The following is a 25,428-nucleotide window of genomic DNA, read 5'->3' on the forward strand; positions in this document are numbered from 1 at the left end:
CAGTGCCCTACTGAACACTCATCTCATCCCTGTACTCACGTGTTAAATTATTGAGATGATTGTAACTTATAACATGCACTTGAGGAATGATATTTACCATTGCTTCTACACCCTAATCAATATTATTTTAATTTGTAGTCATCTTCAACTTGTACCACACATAGCTGAGTGTTAAGATTTGATGGTAGTGTGGAAAGAATAAAATAGAACTAACATAGGATTAATGTAAATAATTGATTCCTTATGATTGCCATACCCAGGGGAGGTAGTGAGGACAAGCTCCCAGTGGATATTAAGTGCTCCCAATAGTGTGTGTCTCAAATAGCCTCTGACAACTAAGTTCAGCTCTTGGCCTTGATGTGTGGCTTAGCTACTAAGCCTGGGGGATCTGTTTCTACTGACAAGAGAAAGGGCAAAGTCAGGTTACTGGCTCCTTAAAACCAGTTGCTTCGGGCAGATGGGGCTCATCAGCCGTGGTTGGCAGCTCGTGTAGGAAAAGGAAAACTCTGATCTCAAACCTCTGCTGCCTTGCTGCTATATCCACTCACTAGGAAGGCTTTGGGAGTAAACCCCAAGGAAAAATCTGGAGCTGGAGTCCCTAAGGCAGTCCTACATTGAGTTCAATGCTGACTGGCAACTCCTGCAATGCTGCTGGTGCCAAACTGCATCGGTTTCTGCCATTCATTTGGTTTATTCAGCCGCATGGAGACGGGGAGCCTACTGCATGGGCAATGGTTTGCTTTCCATAATTGTACTGCCCAGGCTTCTGTGACATGATATCCATGGTTAACCCAACCAATGGGTGGCCTCATCAGAGTAAATGGTTAGTGAGGATTTGTTGGCCTGAAGGGTCTGTTTCCATGACACAGACATCACATGGGTTTCTAACCCAGCTACATTGGTAAAAGTTTCTAATGTAAAATGTTATAATGGTATAATATATCCTGGGAGATCCTAGAAACATAGAAACACAGAAAACACACAATACAATACAGGCCCTTTGGTCCACAAAGCTGTGCCGAACATGTATTTAGTTTGGAAATTACCTAGGGTTACCCATAGCCCTCTATTTTTCTAAGGTCCATGTACCTATGCGGGAGTCTCTTAAAAGACCCTATTGTATCAGCCTCCACCACCATCACCGGCAGCCTATTCCATGCACTTTTCATTCTCTGCGTAAAAAAAATACTTACCCCTGACATCTCCTCTGTACCTACTTCCAAGCACCTTAAAACTGTGCCCTCTCATGTTAGCCATTTCAGCCCTGGGTAAAAGCCTCTGACTATCCACATGATCAATGCCTCTCATCATCTTATACACCTCTATCAGGTCACCTCTCATCCTCTGTCGCTCCAAAGAGAAAAGAATAAGTTCACTCAATCTACTCTCATAAGGCCTGCTCCCCAATCCAGGCAACATCCTTGTAAATCTCCTCTGCACCCTTTCTATAGTTTTCACATCCTTCCTGTAGTGAGGTGACCAGAACTGAGCACAGTACTCCAAGTGGGGTCTGACCAGGGTCCTATATAGCTGCAACATTACCTCTCGGCTCTTAACCTCAATCCCACGGTTAATGAAGGTCAATACACCGTATACCTTCTTAACCACACAGTCAACCTGCTCAACCCTGTGACATGAGAGACGAGATTGTTTAATTTGTTTTTCTTTTTCATCCCACAGTATATTCAAAACTGGGAGTTGGAACACAGTCGGAGATAATTTCCTGGGAATAAGACACAGTTCATAATTAACAGAAGATCTTGGCTTCACATATTTTTTCTTCCTCTGGTTCTGGTAAGTGGAAATATCATAATGCATTCTCATTAGAATAAATTGGTCTTTATTTATTGAGAGATACGGCATGGTAACAGATCCTTCCGACCCAATGAACCCACATCAACCAATTACACCCATTTAATCCATTAAACTTTTTGTCTTTGGAATGTGGAAGGAAACCAGAGCACTCAGAAGAAACCCATGGCGGTCATATGGAGAACATACAAATTCCTTACAGATATCGGGTGGAGTTGAACCAGGGTCACTAGTGCCGTCGTGCTATGTTACTGCGATGCCCCTAATCTAATGTGTGATGGGAGGGGGAGGGAACATCGACTCAGACCATGAGAGGCCTGCGTTGGGCATTTTCATGCCTTACATGCTGTAGTCTGTGTGGGGCGCCACTCCTCGCACAGACTAGAGCAATGTGTGGTTAAGTGCCTTGCTCAAGGGCACAAACACGCTGCCACAGCTGAGGCTCGAACTAGCAACCATGAGATAACTAGACGAATGCCTTAACCACTTGGCCACGTGCCCAACACATGTGTGAAGGGAAGTGTACTCTAAAGGGTTGAAATCATTCTGGAATGGTGCCCAGCCAAATACTGGCATGTGCATTAACTTGGGTGAGGCCTCTGTAGGAATAGTGCCTGCCTTGCTCAATGTATCTTTCTGGTTGCAAACTATCTGAACTATTTTTTTAAAGGTACTTTTGGCTAATCCTGTGATTGCTTCCATGCAGGCAGATCAGTAGACAAAATTATAGTCAAAGTAAATGTATTATCACTGTCACTGTTTGCTACCTTGAGATTCTTTTTTTTTGCAGGAAAATAAAGAAATACAATAGCATTTATAATAAATGTATAAATAACAAAGACTGAGAGGAAATCAGAGCACCTGGAGGAAACCCATGCTGTCATGGGGAGAACATACACACTCCTCACAGGCAGCGGCAGAAATGAAGCCAGGTTGCTGGTGCCGTAATAGCATTACACTATCTGCTACATTATTGTGCTGATCCTAATCTGTAGGTCTTTAAAACTAATTGAGAAATGTACATAAGAGGGTGCACTATCACAAAGACTGTCAATGTAACACTATTCTGCATTCTCTTATTGCATTTCCTTTATACTGCCCCAATTAACTGACTTGATGAAATAATCTGTATGGATGGCATGCACAACAAAGATTTTCACTGTACCTCAGTATATGTGACAATAATAAACCAACCACCAATTAATTATCAGGTTCTAATGAGCTGAAGTGTATTAGTAGGGATAAGAGTAACTTACACAAAACGCTGGAGGAACACGGCAGCTCAGGCAGCATCTGTGGAGAGGAATATACAGTTGACAATTTAGGCCGAGACCCTTCATCAGGACTGCAAAAGAAGTGGAAGACCAGAATAAGAAGGTGGGGGAAGGAAAGGATGGCAGGTGATAGGTGAAGCCAGGTGAGGGAGAGAGGATGGGGAGGGGTGGATGAAGTGAGAAGCTTGGGAGGTGGTAGGTGGAAAAGGTAAAGGGCTGAATAAGACAGAATCTGGTAGGAGAGGAAAGTGGGCCATGGGAGAAAGCGAAGGAGGAAGGCCACCTCAGGGAGATGATGTACAGGTGAGGAGAAGAGGTAAGAGGGGAGCTGGAATGGAAAACGAGAGAACTGGAGGAGCGAGAAATTTTTTGAAGTTAGAGAAATTGATGTTCATGTCGACAGGTTGGAGACTACCCAGACGGAATATGAGGTGTTGCTCCTCCAGTTTGAGTTAGGCAGTCAGGACAGGCACACCATTATTGCTGTAGATCAGGAGTTCCCAACCTGGGTCCACGGACCCCTTGGTTAATGGTAAGGGTTCACTGCATAAAAAAGGTTGGGAACCCCTGAGATGAACCTTTACGGTAGTGTGATGTCTATCTATCTTAGGATGCTGGAAATCCAGAGTACAAACCCAAAAGCTGGAGGTCTCCTGAAGAAGGTTCTCAGCCTAAAACACTGACTCTTTATTCATTTCCATAGATGTTGTCTAAACTGTTGAGTTCCTCCAGTATTTTGTGTGTGTTACCAAGAACAATTTGCAAGTAAACAATTTAAAGTGTAGGGAATATTGGCATAAAGATTTGACACATTTTTTGAAATTGGTTTCAGCCAGCTGACATGTGGCATTTAAACCATTGCTTCCTATGCAGTTTTATTTTTAAAATAAGTAAACATTTTGTTTTTCAGATTGACTTTAATAACAAAGAGTTTGGGTTCTGCTCAACAGAGAATCTGTGATCAGATTTTAAAATTTGAGGTTCCAACTTGTCTTTTATTCCTTCCTTTTCACAAATGTTGCAGAATAATAGTAAATAGAGAAAATCAAATGCTTAGATGCTGAAGCAAAGTCAGTGGATGTACTGGAATGTGCTGGAACTGCTTCCAATTGACATTTATGAATTGGGGCCAGTAGTCCAAGTCCAAGTCAAACTCAAACTGTGTAGCTTTGCAAAGGCAGGCGAGTCAGTCAGATAAGAGGCAGCTGCTCTGATTTTATAGAATGAATTGGACCAAATATGAAAGTGGGCAGAACAATGGGAAATGCAATTTGCTAAAGAAAAATGCACAGTCCTACACATTGGTAAGAACCAAATTGGCAACGCATGCAGTCTATGAATAATGTTGCAGAAAGCTGAGGAACAAATTGAGAGAGAACTGGCATCCTCCAATTACAATAGGATCATCAAATCAACATCAGTGTCTGTTTCCAGACTAACGTTCCTAGCAACGAAGCCCCCGAGAGAACAACAGAACAAGTACAACTCCAAACAACCCAGCACTGTCCCATCAAGTGCCTGGATTGGTCTGCCACAGAGCAGTGATTCCTGTATTCTTGAATTCATCAAAGTTGTGGTTCACTTACAGCAGGCACCTTAGTTCCCTGGAGAGTTGTTACCGAGTCTCCTTGCAAAATTCTTCAGAGTCTGTGATTCTTACATTGGTCTCATCAGTCACCGTGGAACTTGGGTCTGAGCACGTCATCTTCAAAGCCGTGGGACATCAGATGAATTAGAATTAGTATGTGTTTATTGAGATGCAGTGCAGATTATGCATTTCCAGCCCTTCGAGCTGCGCCACCCAGCATTTAACCCTAGCCTAATCACAGGACAATTTACAACGGCGAAGTAACCTACTAATTGGTATGTCTCTGGACTGTGGCAGGGAATTGGAGCACCGGAAAGGAACCGTGCTTTCCATGGGGAGGATGTACAGATGACGTAAGAGTTGAACTCCAAACTCGGATGCCTCAAGCTGTAACAGTGTTGTTCTTTGGAACAGCAGCATTTCAGCATTAAGTTCAGATCTAGGGCTTTCACAAGAGAAACTATTTGGTGTTCTTGGCAGTGGTCAGCAGTAACACTTTAATCCATGCCTCTGAAACCTCCCTGAAAACTGTGCTCCACTGTACCTGGCTTTCTGATAAAGCCCTGTTTTCTTCACTTTGCCATTAGGGACAAACTTTCCACCATCCCAACTGTGTGAAGCTCTGGAATTTCCTCCCTAAACTCATTGCCTTTCTCTGCCACTCCTGTAGGACCTCTCTCAAATCTTAGCACTTTGACCAAGGTTTGTTAACAATCCTAAGATTGGCTTAGCGTCAGTTACTGTCTTGAGTTCTTATGCAGACACTTGGGTCAGTTTTTCTACACTAAAATATAATCAGATTTATTATCACTAACATATTATGTGACTTGTTTTACAGCAACAGTACGGTCCAAAGGTACAAAAATCTATGAATTACAAAAACAAAGAATTCAGAAAACTAATAATGAAGTCGTGTTTATGGGTTCATATACCATTCATAAATCTGAGAGGGGAGAAGTTTAAATCGTTGAGTATAGGTCTTCAGGGTCTTGTATTTCCCCCGGATGGTAGTAATGAGAATTGGTTATGTCTCAAACGTGAGGATCCTTAGTGATGGATGAGTGACCTTGATGGTGGAGAGAGTTGTGGCCATGATGGAGCTGGATGAGTCCAGCGATCCTGTGTAATCCAGGATCCATGTGATGCAATCTGTCAGAATACTCGCTACTGTACATCTGTAGAAAATTGTAAGATGCTATATAAATGCCTAGAGTCGTTGTTGTTGTTTCTCTCCACACCTTGTGTGTGCATTGGGTAGCAACCTGTTGCCACTTCCTTAGCATTTGTCTGCTTTTTTTAACGAGGCTGAGTTGCCAGCTCGACGCTCAATCTAGCAATGATGGAAAACACGTAAGAAGCAGGTCGGATTTGAACCCAGGACCATTCGCCTCAAAGTCTGGTGTGGATGCCACTACACCACCGGCTGATAGTCCACTAACTCTTGCCCACGCTGCACCGTAATATGTGGATCCTGGATTAGTCACCTCAGTGATAGATGACCTTTAGAAGAACATCAAACTTGACTCTAGTGATCACACTAACATAGCTGATAGGCGTTTATGCCTTAGCAGAAGTACAGATGCTGAAGAAAAAAAAGGCAATGATCAAGAGAATTAAATGGAAGATAGAGGCAGCTCAGAAAAGAAGTAGCCAGCCTTGAAATTCCAGTGCACTTCAATGGCTGGCCGGTGAGATCCTCATGCATCAGCACGTTGTTGCAAGTTTCAGCTGCTTCTGAAAAACGTGGCCTCTGACACAACTAAAAGTTTATTTGTTGTCAAAATGTATGGCTGAGGTGCAGTGCTATCTCTGGGCAGGAGAGAGGGCTGACTGGCAGCTGAAGTCGTGGGTCTGGACTCATCATTGGCTAACTGCAGTGGTGGGGTGGATGTCAAGTAGGTGGAGTGTATGGAGAGCTGTTACTGGGTGCTTGCACTCTAAGGTTGGAATGAGAATGGGGTTCATGGCTTGAGCTTAGATGGGTCTGGGGAGAGAGGCATTAATACCATGCTGGGATGGGTGGGGGGGGGGCATAAAATCACAAGTAAGCTTGGAACATAACTTCACAGGCATCCCATTTCAGTGCTGCACTGTTAAGCGCTTGTCGTCCAAAGTCAAAGCCAAGTGTACTGCCATATGCACAAAACTCACTTGCACCAGTATCACTTGCACTTGGCATCAGCAGCATTCTTAAGAATAAACAAAAAATACATTAAACCTAAATTTTACACAGATTATACAAGAAATAGCACAATTAGAGTGAGGTCTATTGTAGTGCAAAGTGACAGTCTTGCTAAACTGTGCCGGTTTGTTCAAGAACTGAATGGTTGAACAGCATAATATGGGACTCCAAGCAGCTGAAGGTCCTTCCGGATGGTAGCTGTGGATGACACAGCCTGGATGATGGGGATCTTTGATGATGGATTTTGACATCTTGAGGCAGTTCCTCCTTTTTATACTATTGATGGTGGGGAGCAATGTGCTCATGATTTATTAGGCTGAGTCCAATACATGAAACATATAAGTACATGGAGTACTCAGCAGGTCAGGCAGCATCTGTGGAAAGAGAAACAGCCAATATTCGAGGTAGGAGATTCTTCATCAGAGCTGGGAATGGAGAGAGCAAGTTAGCAAAGAAGGAGGGGGAGGGATTGGCAGAACAAAGAAATTGGTGTTGGGTTATTATTGTCATATGTTCAGAGAAACAATGAAAAATGTGATTTTACAAGCTAACTATGGAGATAATTTCAAAACATAAATACATCGAGGCAATTACAAGGCAAAACCAATAACAAAATGTTGCAGAAAAAGTGTTTTTCCTCCCAGAGTCCAAAAGGTTGGAAGGTTAATTGGTCATTGTAAATTGTCCAATGATTAAGCTTGCATTACGTTGAAGGACAGCTGGGCAGGGTGGCTCGAAGAGCTGGAAGGACCAAATCTTCCTTGTATCTCAATGAAAACTAGTACAGTGCAGCTAGACACTGAAGTGATGAGGGTGATTTGTGAACAAAAGTGTTCATCTTTAATATACAAGATGTGCATTCAATGGTATTATAACTGTGGGATAGAAGCGTGGTGTTGCGTGCTTTCAAACTATTTGCATCTTCATCCCGACAGAAGAGGAAGAAGAGAGAATTTCTGGGGTGGGAGGGGTCTTTGATTATGCTGAGGGAAAATAGAATGTCTTTCATCAGGTGAGATCAAATTCATTAATATAGCAATTAGAGCACATTATGCTTGTTTATTGTTAGCAAGGCTATGGGACCAACCCAGTAGGCCAGACTATACTAAAAGAGAGGGAAAAAAGCAAATTGAGCTCAAATGATGACAGAAGTGGCCACTTCTGAAACAGTCGGAAAGAAAGCGTGCGTTACCTAAAGTTGGAGAAATCGATACTGAGTCTGGAAAGCTCCCAAATGCCCAGACAAAAAGTGTTGTTCTTCACTGTGTTGGGCATCAGTGTAAAAGGAGAGATTGATACTGAGCCTTGGAGGGTGCCTGGTCAAATTCCTAGAGAGCCATGGAAATGGTCACGCGTGGTCTCAGTCCAGGAAAGTTAACATAGCGCAAAAACAATGAGTGTTACACAATCTAGTTTCTAGGTCAATATTAAGGAGTAAGAACATATAAAAGTGACATCCAAATTCAGATCCACATCATGTGTTAAGTTCCAAAGGATTTATGAAATAGACTGATGCCAATTCACATTAATATCTCCCTTAAGTATCTTCTGTTAACTGAGGCTTGCCACAGCTCTGCTTACCAGATGGTGTCAGGTTTGCTTAATTTTTTTTTAGCATTTTGGCTTCAAATTAATTGTATAGAAAGCAAGCTTTGGAAACTATTTGTCATCTCATTAATCATTTCTTCTTGCCCGCAATGACAATGTACAGTACTTTTTAAAAAAAAAAGTTTTGCAGCAAGATAAATGCCATTCTGCATTGAGGTAGCTTGACGCGTAGTTACAATGTTCAAAAAGTCGAGATAATATTACAGGACAATGGAATAGCCACTCAATCCATCAGGGAAATGATGAGAGCAAACAGAAAAACAGACAATGATAGATTCTGCAAATTTATTAAAGGAAAAGGAGGGCAAAGGTAAACAGTGGTTGGAAGATCAATGAATAATTGCAGACACTGGAAAACTGAAACGAAAACCGAAAATGCTGGAAAAGTTTGGAGGACCAAGTAGCATCCTCTCACGATATATATGAAAACTACAGCGAATTGTCAGGTCAGCCGAAGAGGTCATTGGCTGTAGTCTACTGTCACTGCAGGACTTAATTTTTTTTAAATTTAATGATACAGTGTGGAACAGACCCTCCTGTCCCAATAAGTCACACCCCTCAGCACGCATCTATTTAACTCTAACCTAATCACAAGACAATTTATAATAACCTACTAAGTGGTACGTCTTTGGGCTGTGAGAGGAAAAACTGGAGCACCTGAAGGAGACCCACACCGTCACGGGGAGAGCTTACAAAGTCCTTACAGACGGTGCTAGAATTGAACTCCAACACTCGTGAGCTGCAATAGCATCGTGCTAACCGTAATGATACCGCTACACCCACTTATATGTGTCTAGGGGAAAGGAGCTTGCAGAAAAAATAATTGTGGACACTATCCACCCAGCAAAACTGTTTTTTTCCCAAAAGCTCCCGTCAGCAAAAGCGCTATAGGACTATTAAAATAAAAACTTCATGCCATCTTAAAAGTTTCTTCCCTCAGGCAGTTAATCTGAGAAACCATTCTAGTTAGCCTGTCACTGTACTGCACTGTAAACATTTTAAACCACTTTTTATAATGCTGTTTATATTGTAAATTCTGGTACTTATGCAAACTTCATTCCATATTCATACTTTAACCTCTAATTTATTTTTTTTTTATAATTCTTTATTCTTATAATTGTTGAATGTGTTTATTGCACCAACATGCCTCAGCAAATTCATAATACACATAAATGACTATGATGAATAAAGTTGATCCTTGATCTGTCAAGACAGAAGGATTTAACATTTCAGTCTCTGGTCGCTTCATCAGAGCTGTGACTCAGTTTTGTTGAAGTGTCCTGGACAGGAAAAGGTTAATTGTTTCGCCTTCCACAGATGCTGCCTGCCTGCCGAGCTTTTCCAGCATTTTCTATTTTTATTTAAGTAAATGTTATTTGCTTGGAGGATGAGACTAGGAAGTTATTAATGGGAAATAAGGGAATTGCAGGGACTTTGCGCAAATCTTTTGTGTCTGACTTCACAATAGAAAACGTTAGCTGGTTCCTAATAATAGAACTAAAAGGAGTGGGGATGGAGTGGTAAAGTACTGAATGTAACCAAGGAAAAGTAATGAGATTAAAGGCTGATAATTTCCCTTGATCTGGCGGCCTGTATGTTTGGTTATTAAAAGAAATGGCTGTAGCGTGAGATGCATTAGTTTGGATCCTCCAAAATCCCCTAGATTCTGGAAAGATCTTGTTTATTAGGAAACTTGTATTCAAGAAATCGGAAAGACAGAAATCAAGAAATTGAAGGCCAGTTAGCCTGACCTCTGTCACTGGGAAAATGCTGAAATCCATCGTTATGAAATAGGTAACACAAAACTACTTCTTAAGCCCATCACCCCTACTGGGGCATAGGCCGCCAACAGCAGCTCATCCAGAGTGCTCTGTCCTGGGCCAGTCTTTAAAGTTTTTCCATTTGCAGCCCATCCTGTTGCTTTACCCATCCTCTCCCAGGGATGAGGTCTTTGGAGCTTCTGTTGACATTTCTGCAGCACTGGGCTTTTATGGGATGGGGCTGCTAGTCCATGCCCAACCATCTTCCTTTCACAGCCAGGGTTGAGACCATCCACAGCGGAGTTGACGCGAAGCTTAGAAAATCATAATCAAAACCAAGCAGAGTTAATATGGAAACATGAGGTCCTGACAAAGGGTCTCGGCCCGAAACGTTGACTGTACCTCTTCCTATAGATGCTGCCTGGCCTGCTGCCTTCACCAGCATTTTTTGTGTGTGTTGCCAGAGTTAATATGTTTTTATGAAGTGGTGATGTACTTGACAAACTAGTTATTGGGGATATAACAAAACAGGGTGGTTAAAGCTGAACTTAGTAATTCCCCGAAACATCTGATAAAATGCCAATAAAGTAACTACCCAATGTAACAGTTCATGTGGTTAGGGGTAATAAATTCGTATGGATAACAGTCAGGATAAATGGGTGCTTTTTTCATTGGTAAACTGTAATGTGTATGTTGCCATGGGAACTGATGCTGGAGCCTAATGACGCAGATGAAGGGATCACATGTACTGGAGCCAGTTTTGCTGATGGTACAGAGATAAGTGAAAAAGCAAGTTTGTGAGCAGAGTAAGTTGCAAATGGGCATGGGAAGGTAAAGCAAATGGGGAAAATTTAGTAGATGGAGTTTCTTGTAGAATGTAGAACATTGTTGAAATAGTGAGTCATGTATTGGAAAGTCAGTGGTTCAGAGGTGACCCCCGAGCGATCATTAAGTATATTTTTGATGCAACTTCCTTTTTCTTGGGGTCTATCGGGGAAGCAGTTATGTTTACCCATCTGTAATTTGCCCTTTGTTTCATAATCACCATCTATCATCTGAAGCTGCTCACTGCTTTGTCAACACAATTAACAGGGAAAAATACTGCAACAGCAGCCCCACTCTTCTGATCTTTGCTTTCTGCTTGACCAAGCTGTACTTATTGAATTTGCAATATGTGATAGTGTTCTGTGCCCAGCTGATGTGCTAGCTATTGCAGACTTCCCCAGCATCTCCTGAAACAGTAAAGAAGTCTTAGTCATCAGGTTACCAAAATAAAAGGTGCTATTGAGGTCAGCGTTCTGAAAACACTTAGACCCCTCATCAAATTTTGTCCTTGGACATCAGTGGTAGAGCACTGAAAACCTATGCCAGCCATCTGGTGGGCTTGTTCAAGAACATCTTCAATCTCTCACAGATGCAGTAAGAGATTCCCACCAGCTTTAAAAGGGCGTCTATCATACCAGTGCCTGAGAAGAGCAGGGTGAGCGGCCCCAATGACTGTAGCCCAGTTGCACTCACATCTTCAGTGATGAAATGCTTTGAGAGGTTGGCCATGGACAGAATTAACTCCTACTTAAGCAAGGACATGGATCAGCTGCAGATGCAAGCTCACTGACCATGAGATTTCTAAACGCACAATGAACCAACTCATGAACACTATCTCACTAAGTTTTGCTCTCTATTTGCGAGACTTATTTAATTATGTATACTTCTTATTGTAATTTATCATTCTGTTTTTATGTATTATTGCTACAAAGCAACAAATTTCATGACATATATCAGTGATATTAAACTTGATTCTGATTCTGATTCTACAAGCATCTTGAACAGTGATGCCACCAGTAAAATATGGTCATTCATTTTGTGCCTATGAAGAATAGTTGAGGCTGTCTTCTATACACAGATATATGGGTTAGTACAGATTCCTTAGTTTATGAAAGGATTTATAGAAGAGTTTTATGGACAGATGGATCTTTTCATGAGGGAGACCAAATCCAAACCACAAACACAAGATAAACCCAGTTGTGAATTCAGGTGTAGCTTCTTTCTCTAGACCTGAAGGCATGTTTTCAATTAAGGAAAAGCTCAAAGGTGCACCAGGCAAAAGCAGTGAAGGGTTATTTTATTCATAGTCATACTTTATTGATCCCGGGGGAAATTGGTTTTCGTTACAGTTGCAGCATAAATAATAAATAGTAATAGAACCATAATAGTTAAATAGTAATATGTAAATTATGCCAGTAAATTATGCCAGTAAATTATGAAATAAGTCCAGGACTGGCCTATTGGCTCAGGATGTCTGACCCTCCAAGGGAGGAGTTGTAAAGTTTCATGGCCACAGGCACGAATGACCTCCTATGACACTCTGTGCTGGGCATCTCGGTGGAATGAGTTTCTGGCTGAATGTACTCCTGTGTCCACCCAGTACATTATGTAGTGGATGGGAGACATTGACCAAGATGGCATGCAACTTAGACAGCATCCTCTTTTCAGACACCACCGTGAGAGAGTCCAGTTCCATCCCCACAACATCACTGGCCTTACAGATGAGTTTGTTGATTCTGTTGGTGTTACCCTCAGCCTGCTGCCCCCATCACACAACAGCAAACATGATAGCACTGGCCACCACAGACTCGTAGAACATCCTCAGCATCGTCCGGCAGATGTTAAAGGACCTCAGTCTCCTCAGGAAATAGGGACGGCTCTGCACCTTCTTGTAGACAGCCTTTGTTCTTTGACCAGTCCAGTTTATTGTCAATTCGTATCCCCAGGTATTTGTAATCCTCCACCATGTCCACACTGACCCCCTGGATGGAAACAGGGGTCACCGGTACCTTAGCTCTCCTCAGGTCTACCACCAGCTCCTTAGTCTTTTTCACATTAAGCTGCAGATAATTCTGCTCACACCATTTGACAAGGTTTCCTACGGTAGCCCTGTACTCAGCCTCATCTCCCTTGCTGATAGTAAAGAGGGCTAATGCCAGGCTTAGATGGATCAAAAATATTGATGCAAACCATTTGGTCCAAATGCTCCGTTTCAGTAGGTTTCCTGTAAATCACATGGTTTAGTACCACATAATTTACAGAGAACCTAATAAAGTGCCCTAATGAAGGGTCTTGGCTCGAAATGTCGACTGTTTATTCCTCACCACAGGTGCTGCCTGACCTGCTGAGTTCCTCCAGCATTTTGTGTGTGTTGCTCCAGATTTCCAGCATCTACAGCATCTCTTGTGTTTGTGGTGTAATAATGTTTAAATTGTACTCTTCCAATCCAGCTGTCAGTGAGAGACTGCTGCTCTCTGAACTCCCATGATTTTCTGAACCAGATTTCTATCCAGGAGTTTTATACCTGGGACTCCATCCCATGTATCTATGGGAAAAGCTCTAATTTTGGCAAGACCAGTGACCCTATGTTCATACTCATGACCCACTCCCATCGTTAACAAGTTCTTCAATATTTTAAACTCTTTCCTCTCTTTTCATTTCATTCTACCTTTGCCTTGTCCAGAATCAGGTCTTTAAATCTCTAAATACTTAGAGTTAGCTATGCACTGGATCCCTTCTTGTAATGGCATTGCTTTGTACACTTCCATGAAACAAAGTTTGACAGTGCCTTGCAATGGAACATTAACTGAACATTGGTGTGCTGAATGGGAGAACTCTGTGGACCGTGTCTAATTCATTGTCATATTCTGCTTGCAGTGGGCTACAGGCTTGATGGAGTTGGTTACTGGGGTAGTTTTGATTGACAGTTGGAGCCATATGGCTGCCTGTGGGAGGCTGAAGGTAACAATGGCTCCGCGAGACAGATGGACAGCTTTAAATCAGCAAGAGCAAAAAACTGATCAAAGACCTTTGACTTCCTGTTCCTGCCATGTCAGCAAGTGAACCCCTCTCCCGCCATTCTGTCTGGAAGGCAAAGAGCTGGGTATTGTTTTCCATCCCAAACTCTGCCTGAAACCAACTTAAAAGTTTTCCACTGTCAGCTCTGATTTCCAAGGGATAATTTCTGCAGACAGTGTGGCCAGTGGCCCCAGGCAGAAGCTCCCTCTGATTCTCTTGGTGTCTGCATGAATTCAGTCCAGAAGCCGTCACTGCATTTTAAAAAATTTTACTTCAAGATATAGCATGGTAGCCGGCCCTTCTGACTCAGTGAGCCCGCGCCGTGCAGTTACACTCACTTGACCAATTAATCTACTACCCTGTATATCTTTGGAATGTGGGAGCAAAATTCAGAGCAGCCAGAGGAAACCTACATGGTCATGAGGAGAACATACAAAGTCCTTAACAGACAGCGATGGGATTGAACCAGGTCTGCTGATGCTGTAAAGCATTACGATAACCGCTACATAACTGTGACGCCCCCATACGGGCTTAAGCCTACTGAGAAGGTGAAGCTATGAACTTTAACTCCAAGTAAAATTTATTATCAGTGTACATACATGTCACCACATAAAACCCTGGCATTCTTTTTTCTGCAGTCATAGTTGGCAAATCCATAGGACAGTAACTGTAAACAGGATAACTATAAGCATAGGAAATTGTAAACTGTAAATTAACCTGTGCAAATTTAGATAATAAATACATAGCAATAAATAACAAGCATTAATAAACAAGATAAAAGAGTCCTTAAGTGAGTGTAGCTATCCCCTTTTGTTCCAGAACCTGATGATTGAGGGATAGTAACTGTTCTTGAATCTGCTGGTGCGAGTCCTGAGGCTTTTGTACCTTCTACCTGATGGCAGCAGTGAGAAAAGAGCATGGCCTGGGTGGGCAGAATCTTTGACGCTGGATGCTTCTTTTCTACGGCAATGTTTCCTTCGAGTTAATAAAGGGTAGATAAATAAATTAGAGATATATGCAGCTGGAGAGGGGATGGGCATAGGGCCAGGGAAATAAACAGTGGCATAAATGAAGGGAAAGGGGAGGAAGGTGCCAAACATACAATGTGTGGTGAGATAGTGGCCAAGTGCCCCATTAATTCAGAATTATTTATCACATGAGGGTTGAAACGAACAGTGAAATGCATCATTTGCATTAACAACCAACACACCCAAGGATGTGCTGGGGGCAGCCCACAAGTGTCGCCACACATTCCTGTACCAACATAACATGCCCACAATGTTTAACAGAACAACACAATCAGCAACAACAGCAAAACAAGCTCCTTTCGCACCCTCCCTTCCCACCACACAGACACAGACAGGCTCCAACCCCAGGACAGGCAATGTTTTGGCAAGATGGTATGGGGGCACCCAGTTTTGGCACATACTCCCGTTCCCCTGGACGGCTGTGGAGCAGTCCCAGAAACACAGCTGGCAGGCAGACAGAACACCGTGCATCACGCATTACACATGAGAGTATGCTTCAGTGGTGTCTTGCACTCGCACAACATGTTGACAAATGTCCCTCATTAGAGTGTTGCCAAAGAAACTTCAGCAAAGAGCACATTTGCAGTGCAGCTCTAAGGAGCCCGATAAAGGGGAACACGACTGGTGAAGGCGCAGGAGTTTGGGGGAAGAAATTCTGAAGTGTAGTGATTCAATAGCTGTGATGAAGCAATTAAAGTTCAAAGTAAATTTATTATCAAAGTACATTCTGTATATGGCACTATATACCACCCTGACTTAAAATAACTTATAAGCCAGTATTGAAGGAGCTCAAAGATCTGAGCAGGTTATTGCTTAAGTAGGTTTCAGAGATACAAAAAGGTAACAATTACTGGAAGGGATGGGGCTGCGGAAAGATATGAAAGCCATGTGAGAGTTTTAATAGGATCATACAGTCATTAGAACATAGGTGGAGTGAAGGGTGTTATTCATGGGATTGAGAGAGAGATGTTGGGGGTGGGTGTTGAGAGGGATAATACAGTGCCTATAAAAAGTATTCACACCCCCCAGTGGAAGTTTTCATGTTTTATTGTTTTACAACATTGAATAACGGTGGATTTAATTTGGCTTTTTTTGAACAATGATCAACAGAAAAAGACTCTTTCGTGTCAAGGTGAAAACAGATCTCTACAAAGTGATCTAAATTAATTACATATATAAAACATAAAATAATTGATTGCATAAATATTCACCCATTTTAAATCAGTATTTAGTAGATGCACCTTTGGCAGCAATTACAGCCTTCAGTCTGTGTGGATTGGTCTCTTATACGCTTTGCACATCTGGACACTGCAATTTGTCCCCATTCTTCTTTACAAAACTGCTCAAGCTCTGCCAGATTGCATGGGGATCATAAGTGAACAGCCCTTTTCAAGTCCAACTGCAAATTCTGAATTGGATTAAGGTCTGGACTCTGATTTGCCCTCTACAAGACATTAATTTTGTTGTTTTTAAGCCATACCTGTGTAGCTTTGGCTTTCTGCTTGCGGTCATTGTCTTGCTGGAAAACAAATCAAATCGTAGTTCTCTTACAGACTGGACTTCCCTGTATTTTGCTGCACTCACAAGCTTTCCAAGGCCTGCTGCAGTGAAGCATCTCCACAGAATGATGCAGCCACCACCATGTTCCATGGTAGAGATGGTATGTTTTTGATGATGTGCAGTGTTACGCCAAATTTAGCATTTAATCTGATGGCCAAAAACCTCAGTTTTGGTTTCATCAGACGATAGAACCTTCTTTCAGCTGACTTCAGAGTCTCCCACATGCCTTCTGGCAAACTCTAGCCGAGACTTCAGGTGAGTTTTTTTTTCAACACTGGCTTTCTCTTTGCCACTCTCCCAAAAAGCTGTGACTGGTGAAGCACTCGGTCAACAGTTGTATGTGCAGTCTCCCCCATTTCAGCCACTGAAGCTTGTAACACCTCGAGAGTTGTTATAGGTCTCTTGGTGGCCTCCCTCACTAGTCCCCTTCTTGCACGGTCACTCAGTTTTTGAGAGCAGCCTGCTCTGGACAGATTTACAGCTGTGCCATATTCTTTCCATTACTTGATGATTGACTTAACTGTGCTCCAAGGGATATTCAGTGACTTAAGAATTTTTTTGTATTCATCTCCTGACTTGTGCTTTTCAATAACCTTTTCGCGGAGTTGCATGGAGTGTTCTTTTGTCTTCATGGTTTAGTTTTTGTCAGGATACTGACTCACCAGCAGCAGGACCTACCAGATACAGGTGTATTTTTACTACAATCAATTGAAACATCTTGACTGCACACAGGTCTCCAAAAATGATCTCCATTTAACTAATTATGTGACTTCTAAGACCAATTAGCTGTACCAGTGATGATATGGTATGTTATATGAAAGGGTGTGAATAGTTAAGCAATCAATTATTTTGCGTTTTATATTTGTAAGTTAACTTAGATCACTTTGTAGAGATCGGTTTTCACTTTGACATGAAGTAATCTTTTTCTGTTTATCAGTGTCAAAGAAATCCACTGTGATTCAATCTTGTAAAACAATAAGGCATGAAAACCTCCGGGGCGGGGGGTGAATACTTTTTTTTATAGGCACTGTATCTGTTCTAAATAGATGTCCTTGCATCCTGTGGCTGTGCCCTGTGGTCATAGACTCCCCCACTAGTGGAAACATCCTCTCAACGTTCACTTTGTCTGGGCCTTTCAATATTCAATTGGTTTCAATGAGATCTCTGTCATTCTTCTAAACATTAGCGAGTACAGGCCTAGAGCAGTGAAAACAATCCACATATATTAATCTTTTAATTCCCATGTTCATTCTTGTAAATCTCCTTTGGACTATCTCCAAAATCAATGTTGCTGTTATTCTCTCCCCTTCGTGTACATTTCCTGACATCATGCTTAATTCCCACTTTAATCTCATCCTTCCTAATTTTGAACTCTGCCAGCAAGCATCCCCATAGCAAATTAATTTTGAATTGCCTAAATTAGATCACCATTAGCATTCTATTCTTGAGGGAATGGAATACCCCTCATTCTTAACCCTTTCAGTTTGAGCATCATTCCCTTGAATCTGCTTAACACTTTCTGCAAGGGCACTGAATTTGCCCAGAATGAATACAGATTGGATCCAAGCAGAGCTTCCCACAGCTGCTGCAGAGCTTCCCACAGCTGCTTTCACAGTTTTGTGTTTCTGCCTCCTTGAGAGAAAGGGCAACATTACAGAAATATTTTAGAATATTATCTGTCTCAATCCAGGGATTTGATGGTTTTGTTACTTTCATTGATTGTGGCACGGAAAGGATTAACATGATGTTGTATTTTCCTTCTTATTTTGGCTGCTTAGTTTTGAATGTTGAATCCAATTTCTGCAATGTTTCCTGATTAGGACAGGTCACCCTCAATCATTTTCATTCTAATTCTCTCTCTGTCTCTCCTTTTCCCTCTATCTCTGTCTGTCTCTTTCTTTCTTTTTCTCTCTGTTTTTCTTTCTCTCTTTCTGCCTCTCTCTCTCTCTCTCTCCCACCGTGCTTCTTACTTCCTCTTCCTCTTTTTCGAAACTGTGACACATGCATGCAATGTGGTGACGTCATCATGCATGTGAGATAGGCAGATGCCAGAGATAGTTAGGATGCATTAAAGAATGTGTTAACACTCTGAATCTCCTGATGCCTCCAGAGTTTGCTATATCCATCATAGTAATCACAGCAACAGGAGGGGTTTACAGACCAACTCCGATCACATTCTTGTTGCCTATCCCCTGTTTTTACCACTCATCTACATTCTTGGGGCAACTTAGTGGCAATTAACTCACCTTTGGGGTGTGGTACGAAGCTGGGGCCCCTGAGAAAACCCATTGGGCGAATCTGCAAACACAGACAGCACCTGAGGTGAGGTTTAAACTGTGGTCTCTGGAACTGTGCGGCGGCAGCTCTACTGTCTACACTATTATACTCCACAGATGAGCCTGTGAATCTTTAACAAGCATGGAAATGTTCTTTGGAGCTGTAACTGCTCACGATGTAGAAGAACCTTTCGAAACGCATATGCAGTGAATACCAGTATCAGAAAGGGTAAGAGTGTGACTTTGACATTGGGTCGAGGATCTGTCATATGCTGACAAATCCAGTAGTTCCACAGAAAGTGAAAATATGCTGTTCACTGATTAGTGAAGAAATTAGAGGAATGTTTCCATCTGCGGCCTTTGGAAAGAGCATAAAGTTGCAATATTTATGGTAGGAACCAAGAAACATACCAATGACTTTTGTGACGAAAAATGTATCTGGACTTGCAAATTTGGTGGTTTCTTAAACCTTCCACTACAGAGCAGGTTATGTGTGACTTAAGGCAAACATATTTAGTCCAAGTTGTTAAGCGAATGGAATTTTACTGAGTGTTATTATTGATAGACCTGATCACTGAGCCTCAATATCTTCCAACTGGTGATGAGAAAGGAAAAAGGAGGGGATTTAAACATGAAGCCAGAAGAGGTAGCTGAAGTCCTTAATGGGTACTTGGGAACAGTGTCCTAAGGAAGAAAGGAAGGCTTCGATAATGGTGAGATTAGGGTGAGGGATGTGGATATTATGAGATATGTCGATATTAAGAAGGGGGAGGTGTTGGGTGTTTTTGAAAGACATTGATGGTGAACAAGCCCCCAAGACCAGATGGGATTTAGAGCAATAATCTGCTGGAGGATCTCAGCAGCTCAAGAAGCAGCAGTGGGGATGGGTGTGCAGAAGGAATTATTGATGTTTTGGGTCAAAACCCTGCCTGATGCTGAGGGAAGCAATGGAGGAGATTGCTGGCAAACTGTCAGAGATTTCTCTATCCTCTTTAACCATGGGCAAAGTGCCAGAAGACTGGAGAAGAGCCAATATCATTCCTCTGCTTAAGAAAGGTGACAGGGACAAACCAGGAAATTATAGACTGGTGAGACTTATTTCAGTGGTAGGAAAATTATTGGAGAATGTCCTTAAGGATGGGACTTGCATGTGTTTAGAAAAGCTTGGCTATTTAAATTCCTTAATGTTACCGCATCAGAGAATCTGTCCTGGGACCAGCATGTAAATGCCATTACAAAGGAGGCATGGCAGCACCTCTACTTTCTTAAAGGTTTGTGTAGATTTGGCATGTCAACTAAAACTGTGACAAACCTCTATAGATGCACAGTGGAAAGTATCCAAACTGGTTGCATCACAGCTTGGCATGGAAACTTTGAAGCAAGGACTTATTAGGGGCAGTCAACACGGCTTTGGATCCAAGATTGGTTTGGTCATAGTGGTGGAGATGTGCTTTTCTAACTGAAGGTCAGGGGAAAGTGCTGCTTTGAAAGGATCCATAATGGGACTTCTGTTATTTATGAATATCAAATGGACAAAAATGTAGGTGATCTGATAAGTAAGTTAGCAAACACATGGAAATTGGTGGAACTGTGGGTAGTGAGGAAGGTTGCCAAAGGACACAGCAGGATATTCGCCTAGATCAGTTGGAAACCTGGCTGAAGAAATAGTAGATGAAGTTTAATCCAGTCAAATATGAGGTGATGTGTAATCGGAGAGCAAATGCAAGAAGAAAGTATGCAGTAAATGCAAAGAACCTTCAAAGCACTGACCTGGAGAGGGGTCTTCTTCAAGTCCAGAGCTCACTGAGAGTGGCAACACAAGTGAATAAGCTGCTTACCTGTATCAGTCAGCGCATTGAATGTATATTGCAGCTGTGTAAATCCTCAGTTTACATTTGGAATAATCTGTGCCATTCATTATAGGAATGATATGGAGGCTTGGAGAGGGTGCAGAAGAGATCCTCCAGAGTGTTGACTTGATCGGAGAGTCTTAGCTATAAGGAGAGGTGGGACAAGTTGGATTGTTTTTTTTTCCTGAAGCATCGGGGGATGAGGTGTGACTATAAAATATAGAACTACATAAAATTGTGAGACAGATAGAGTAGGTAGTTAGCCTCTTTTCCCTCGGGTGGAAATGTCAAATACTAGGTTTAAGGTGAGATGGGGGCAAGTTTTTCCACACATTAAATGTTAGGTGCCTGGAAAGCTCTGTCAGGGTTAGAAGATACCCCAGCGATGTTTAACAGACATTTCAATTGACACATGAACAGGCAGGCGATACAAGAAAACAAATTATCTGGAGGCAGATGAGACTAGCTGGACATCATGATCAGTTCAGACTTGATGGGATAGCAATGATGTTCCTGTGCAGCATTCATGTGTATTCTTACATTGGACTGGCATTGCAAAGTTACTACATCAATGCAAAAGTGGGAATAACAAGTGGAATTTCACGCATCACCACATCTAGCTGAATATTCCAAGCTACACTCTGTCGTGAGAGATAGCCAGAATGAGAATCGGGTCTGAATCAGGTTTATTATCACTGGCAGGTCATGAACTTCATTGTTTTCTGGCAGGAGGACAGGGCAAAACATAAAAAGTAACTGAGTTACAACGAACAAGTATAATAAACAGTGTAAAAGAGGAGTTGGAGAATGCGAGTTAGTGTTCACGAGTTCATGGACCATTCAGTAATCTGATGGTGGAGGATAAGAAGCTGATTCTAAAATATCGAGTATGGTTTTCAGGCCCAAGCAGCTCCTCCTAGATGGTAGTTAAGAGAAGAGAGCATATCCCAGATGGCCAGGGTCCTTAATGATGGGTGCTGTCTCCTTGAGGCACTGCCTTTTGAAGATGACTTCACTGTTGAAAAGGCTTTTGTCTCTGATGGAGTTGGAGGAGTACAACGTCCTCACTGACTACCGGAAACTGTGACCCAAAACTGTCCAAAGTGGAGGTGAAATATTCAGGATGGTGTGAAGAATGCAAAGGCCATGCTTTGGGAACACACTCAGCCCCCAAATAAGCAGCAGGTCTGTCTCATTGGGCAGCTCCTGTCCCACTTGTGTAAAATGCTGTAGTTCCCGCATCACCAACCATAGAAGCCATAAATCCAGAGCAGAAGCATCCTTAGTGTGGGTAGTCAGAAACTTTTTTTTCCCCAGGGCGGAAATATCCTATATCAGAGGGCATAATTTTAAGGTGATTGAAGGAAAGTATAGGGGGATGTCAGAACTAAGTTTTTCACACAAAGAGTGGTAGGTACATAGAATGATTTGCATGGAATGTCAGCAAATGCATGAGGGGTATTTAACAGACTTTTAGATAGCCATATAGATGATAGAAAAATGGAGGGCTATGTAGAAGGGAAGGGTTAGATTGATCTTCAAGTAGGTTAAAAGGTCAGCACAACATCATGGGCCACTCTTGGGGAACTTATTTATTTTATTTATTAGCATTTACTTTAATGCTAGGAGCATTATAAGAAAGGTGGAGGAGCTTAAAGCATGGATTGATACCTGGAAGTATGATGTGGTAGCTATTAGTGCAACATGGTTACAAGAGGGGTGTGATTGGCAACTAAATATTCCTGGATTTAATTGCTTCAGGTATGATAGACTGGGAGGGACAAGAGGGGAAGGTGTTGCATTGCTTGTCAGAGAAAATATTACAGCGGTGCTCTGGCAGGATAGATTAGAGGGCTCGTCCAGGGAAGCTATTTGGGTGGAATTGAGGAATGGGAAAGGTGCAGTAACTCTTATGGGGGTGTATTATGTACCACCAAATAGGGAGCGAGAATTGGAGGAGCAAATTTGTAAGGAGATAGCAGATATTTGTAGTAAGCACAAGGTTGTGATTGTGGGAGATTTTAATTTTCCACACATAGACTGGGAAGCCCATACTGTAAAAGGGCTAGATGGTTTGGAGTTTGTAAAATGTGTGCAGGATAGTTTTTTGCAGCAATACATAGAGGTACCAACTAGAGAAGGGACAGTGTTGGATCTCCCGTTAGGGAATGAGATAGGTCAGGTGACGGAGGTTTGTGTTGGGGAGCACTTCGGGTCCAGTGATCACAATGCTATTAGTTTCAATATAATTATGGAGAAGGATAGGTTTGGACCCAGGGTTGAGATTTTTGATTGGAGAAAGGCTAACTTTGAGGAGATGCGAAAGGATTTAGAAGGAGTGGATCGGGACAGTTTGTTTTATGGGAAGGATGTAACGGAGAAATGGAGGTCATTTAAAGGTGAAACTTTGAGAGTACAGAATCTTTATGTTCCTGTTAGGATGAAAGGAAAGGGTAAAAGTTTGAGAGAGCCATGGTTTTCAAGGGATATTGGAAACTTGGTTTGGAAAAAGAGAGACATCTACAATAAATATAGGCAGCATGGAGAATATGAGGTACTCAAGGAATATGAAGAATGTAGAAAGTATCTTAAGAAAGAAATTAGAAAAGCTAAAAGAAGATATGAGGTTGCTTTGGCAAGTAAGGTGAAAATAAATCCCAAGGGTTTCTACCGTTATATGAATAGCAAAAGGATAGTGAGGGATAAAATTGGTCCCTTAGAGAATCAGAGTGGACAGCTATGTGTGGAGCCAGAAGAGATGGGGGAGATTTTGAACAATTTCTTTTCTTCGGTATTCACTAAGGAGAAGGATATTGAATTGTGTAAGGTAAGAGAAACAGGTAGGGAAGTTATGGAAACTATGATGATTAAAGAAGAGGAAGTACTTGAGCTTTTAAGGAATATAAAAGTGGATAAGTCTCTGGGTCCTGACAGGATATTCCCTAGGACCTTGAGGGAAGTTAGTGTGGAAATAGCAGGGGCTCTGACAGAAGTATTTCAAAATGTCATTAGAAACGGGGATGGTGCCGGAGGATGGCGTATTGCTCATGTTGTTCCATTGTTTAAGAAGAGTTCTAAGAGTAAACCTAGCAATTATCAGCCTGTGAGTTTGACGTCAGTGGTGGGTAAATTGATGGAAAGTATTCTTAGGGATGGTATATATAATTATCTGGATAGACAGGGTCTGATTAGGAACAGTCAACATGGATTTGTGCGTGGAAGGTCATGTTTGACAAATCTTATTGAATTCTTTGAAGAGGTACTAGGAAAGTTGACGAGGGTAAAGCGGTGGATATTGTCTATATGGACTTCAGTAAAGTCTTTGACAAGGTCCCACACAGAAGGCTGGTTATGAAAGTTCAATCGTTAGGTATTAATTGAAGTAGTAAAATGGATTCAGCAGTGGCTGGATGGGAGATGCCAGAGAGTGGTGGTGGATAACTGTTTGTCAGATTGGAGGTCGGTGACTAGTGGTGTGCCTCAGGGATCTGTACTGGGTCCAATGTTATTTGTCATATACATTAATGATCTGGATGATGGGGTGGTAAATTGGATGAGTAAGTATGCAGATGATACTAAGAAAGGTGGAGTTGTGAATAATGAAGTAGGTTTTCAAAGCTTGCAGAGAGGCTTAGGCCAGTTAGAAGAATGGGCTGAAAGATGGCAGATGGAGTTTAATGCTGATAAATGTGAGGTGTTACATTTTGGTAGGACTAATCAAAATAGGACATACATGGTAAATGGTAGGGCATTGAAGAATGCAGTAGAACAGAGGAATCTAGGAATAATGGTGCATAGTTCCCTGAAGGTGGAATCTCATGTGGATAGGGTGGTGAAGAAAGCTTTTGGTATGCTTACCTTTATAAATCAGAGCATTGAGTATAGGAATTGGGATGTAATGTTGGAATTGTACAAGGCATTGGTGAGGCCAAATTTGGAGTATTGTGTATAGTTTTGGTCACTGAATTATAGGAAAGATGTCAACAAAATAAAGAGAGTACAGAGAAGATTTACTAGAATGTTACCTGGGTTTCATCACCTAAGTTACAGAGAAAGGTTGAACAAGCTGCGTTTTTATTCTTTGGAAAGTAGAAGGTTGAAGGGGGACTTGATAGAGGTATTTAAAATTATGAGGAGGATAGATAGAGTTGACGTGGATAGGCTTTTTCCATTGAGAGTGGGGGAGATTCAAACAAGAGGACATGAGTTGAGAGTTAAAGGGCAAAAGTTTAGGGGTAACATGAGGGGGAACTTCTTTACTCAGAGAGTGGTAACTGTGTGGAACGAGCTTCCAGCAGAAGTGGTTGAGGCAGGTTCGATGTTGTTGTTTAAAGTTAAATTGGATAGATATATGGACAGGAAAGGAATGGAGGGTTATGGAGTGAGTGCAAGTCTGTGGGGCTAGGTGAGAGTAAGAGTTCGGCATCGACTAGAAGGGCGAAGATGGCCTGTTTCCGTGCTGTAATAGTTATATGGTTATATTATATGGTTAACTGCCGCAGAAGAAGTCAGATGGCAACAGCAGACCCATCGTGACACAAGGTCAGCACACCATAAATGCAGGTGAGACAGTGATAGCTATTCTGACTCATGTAACGATTTAAACCCATAAAGGAGTTAGTCATTCTTTGTGCTGCTGAATGGTTG

At 42.0% G+C, this 25,428-nt stretch overlaps 1 protein-coding gene across 1 annotated transcript in view; it reads left to right on the forward strand.

The window, feature by feature from the left end:
• The window catches only part of nfasca (neurofascin homolog (chicken) a), a 167,856-nt gene that overhangs the window by 32,585 nt on the left and 109,843 nt on the right, over positions 1 to 25,428 (forward strand). The window contains exon 2 of the mRNA XM_063065364.1: positions 1,681 to 1,794. The gene's annotated coding sequence lies outside the window, so the exon portion shown is untranslated. The remainder of the gene's footprint in view (positions 1 to 1,680; positions 1,795 to 25,428) is intronic.

The sequence above is a fragment of the Mobula hypostoma genome, chromosome 13, assembly GCF_963921235.1.
Source record: "Mobula hypostoma chromosome 13, sMobHyp1.1, whole genome shotgun sequence".
Taxonomy (NCBI): Eukaryota; Metazoa; Chordata; class Chondrichthyes; order Myliobatiformes; family Myliobatidae; genus Mobula; species Mobula hypostoma.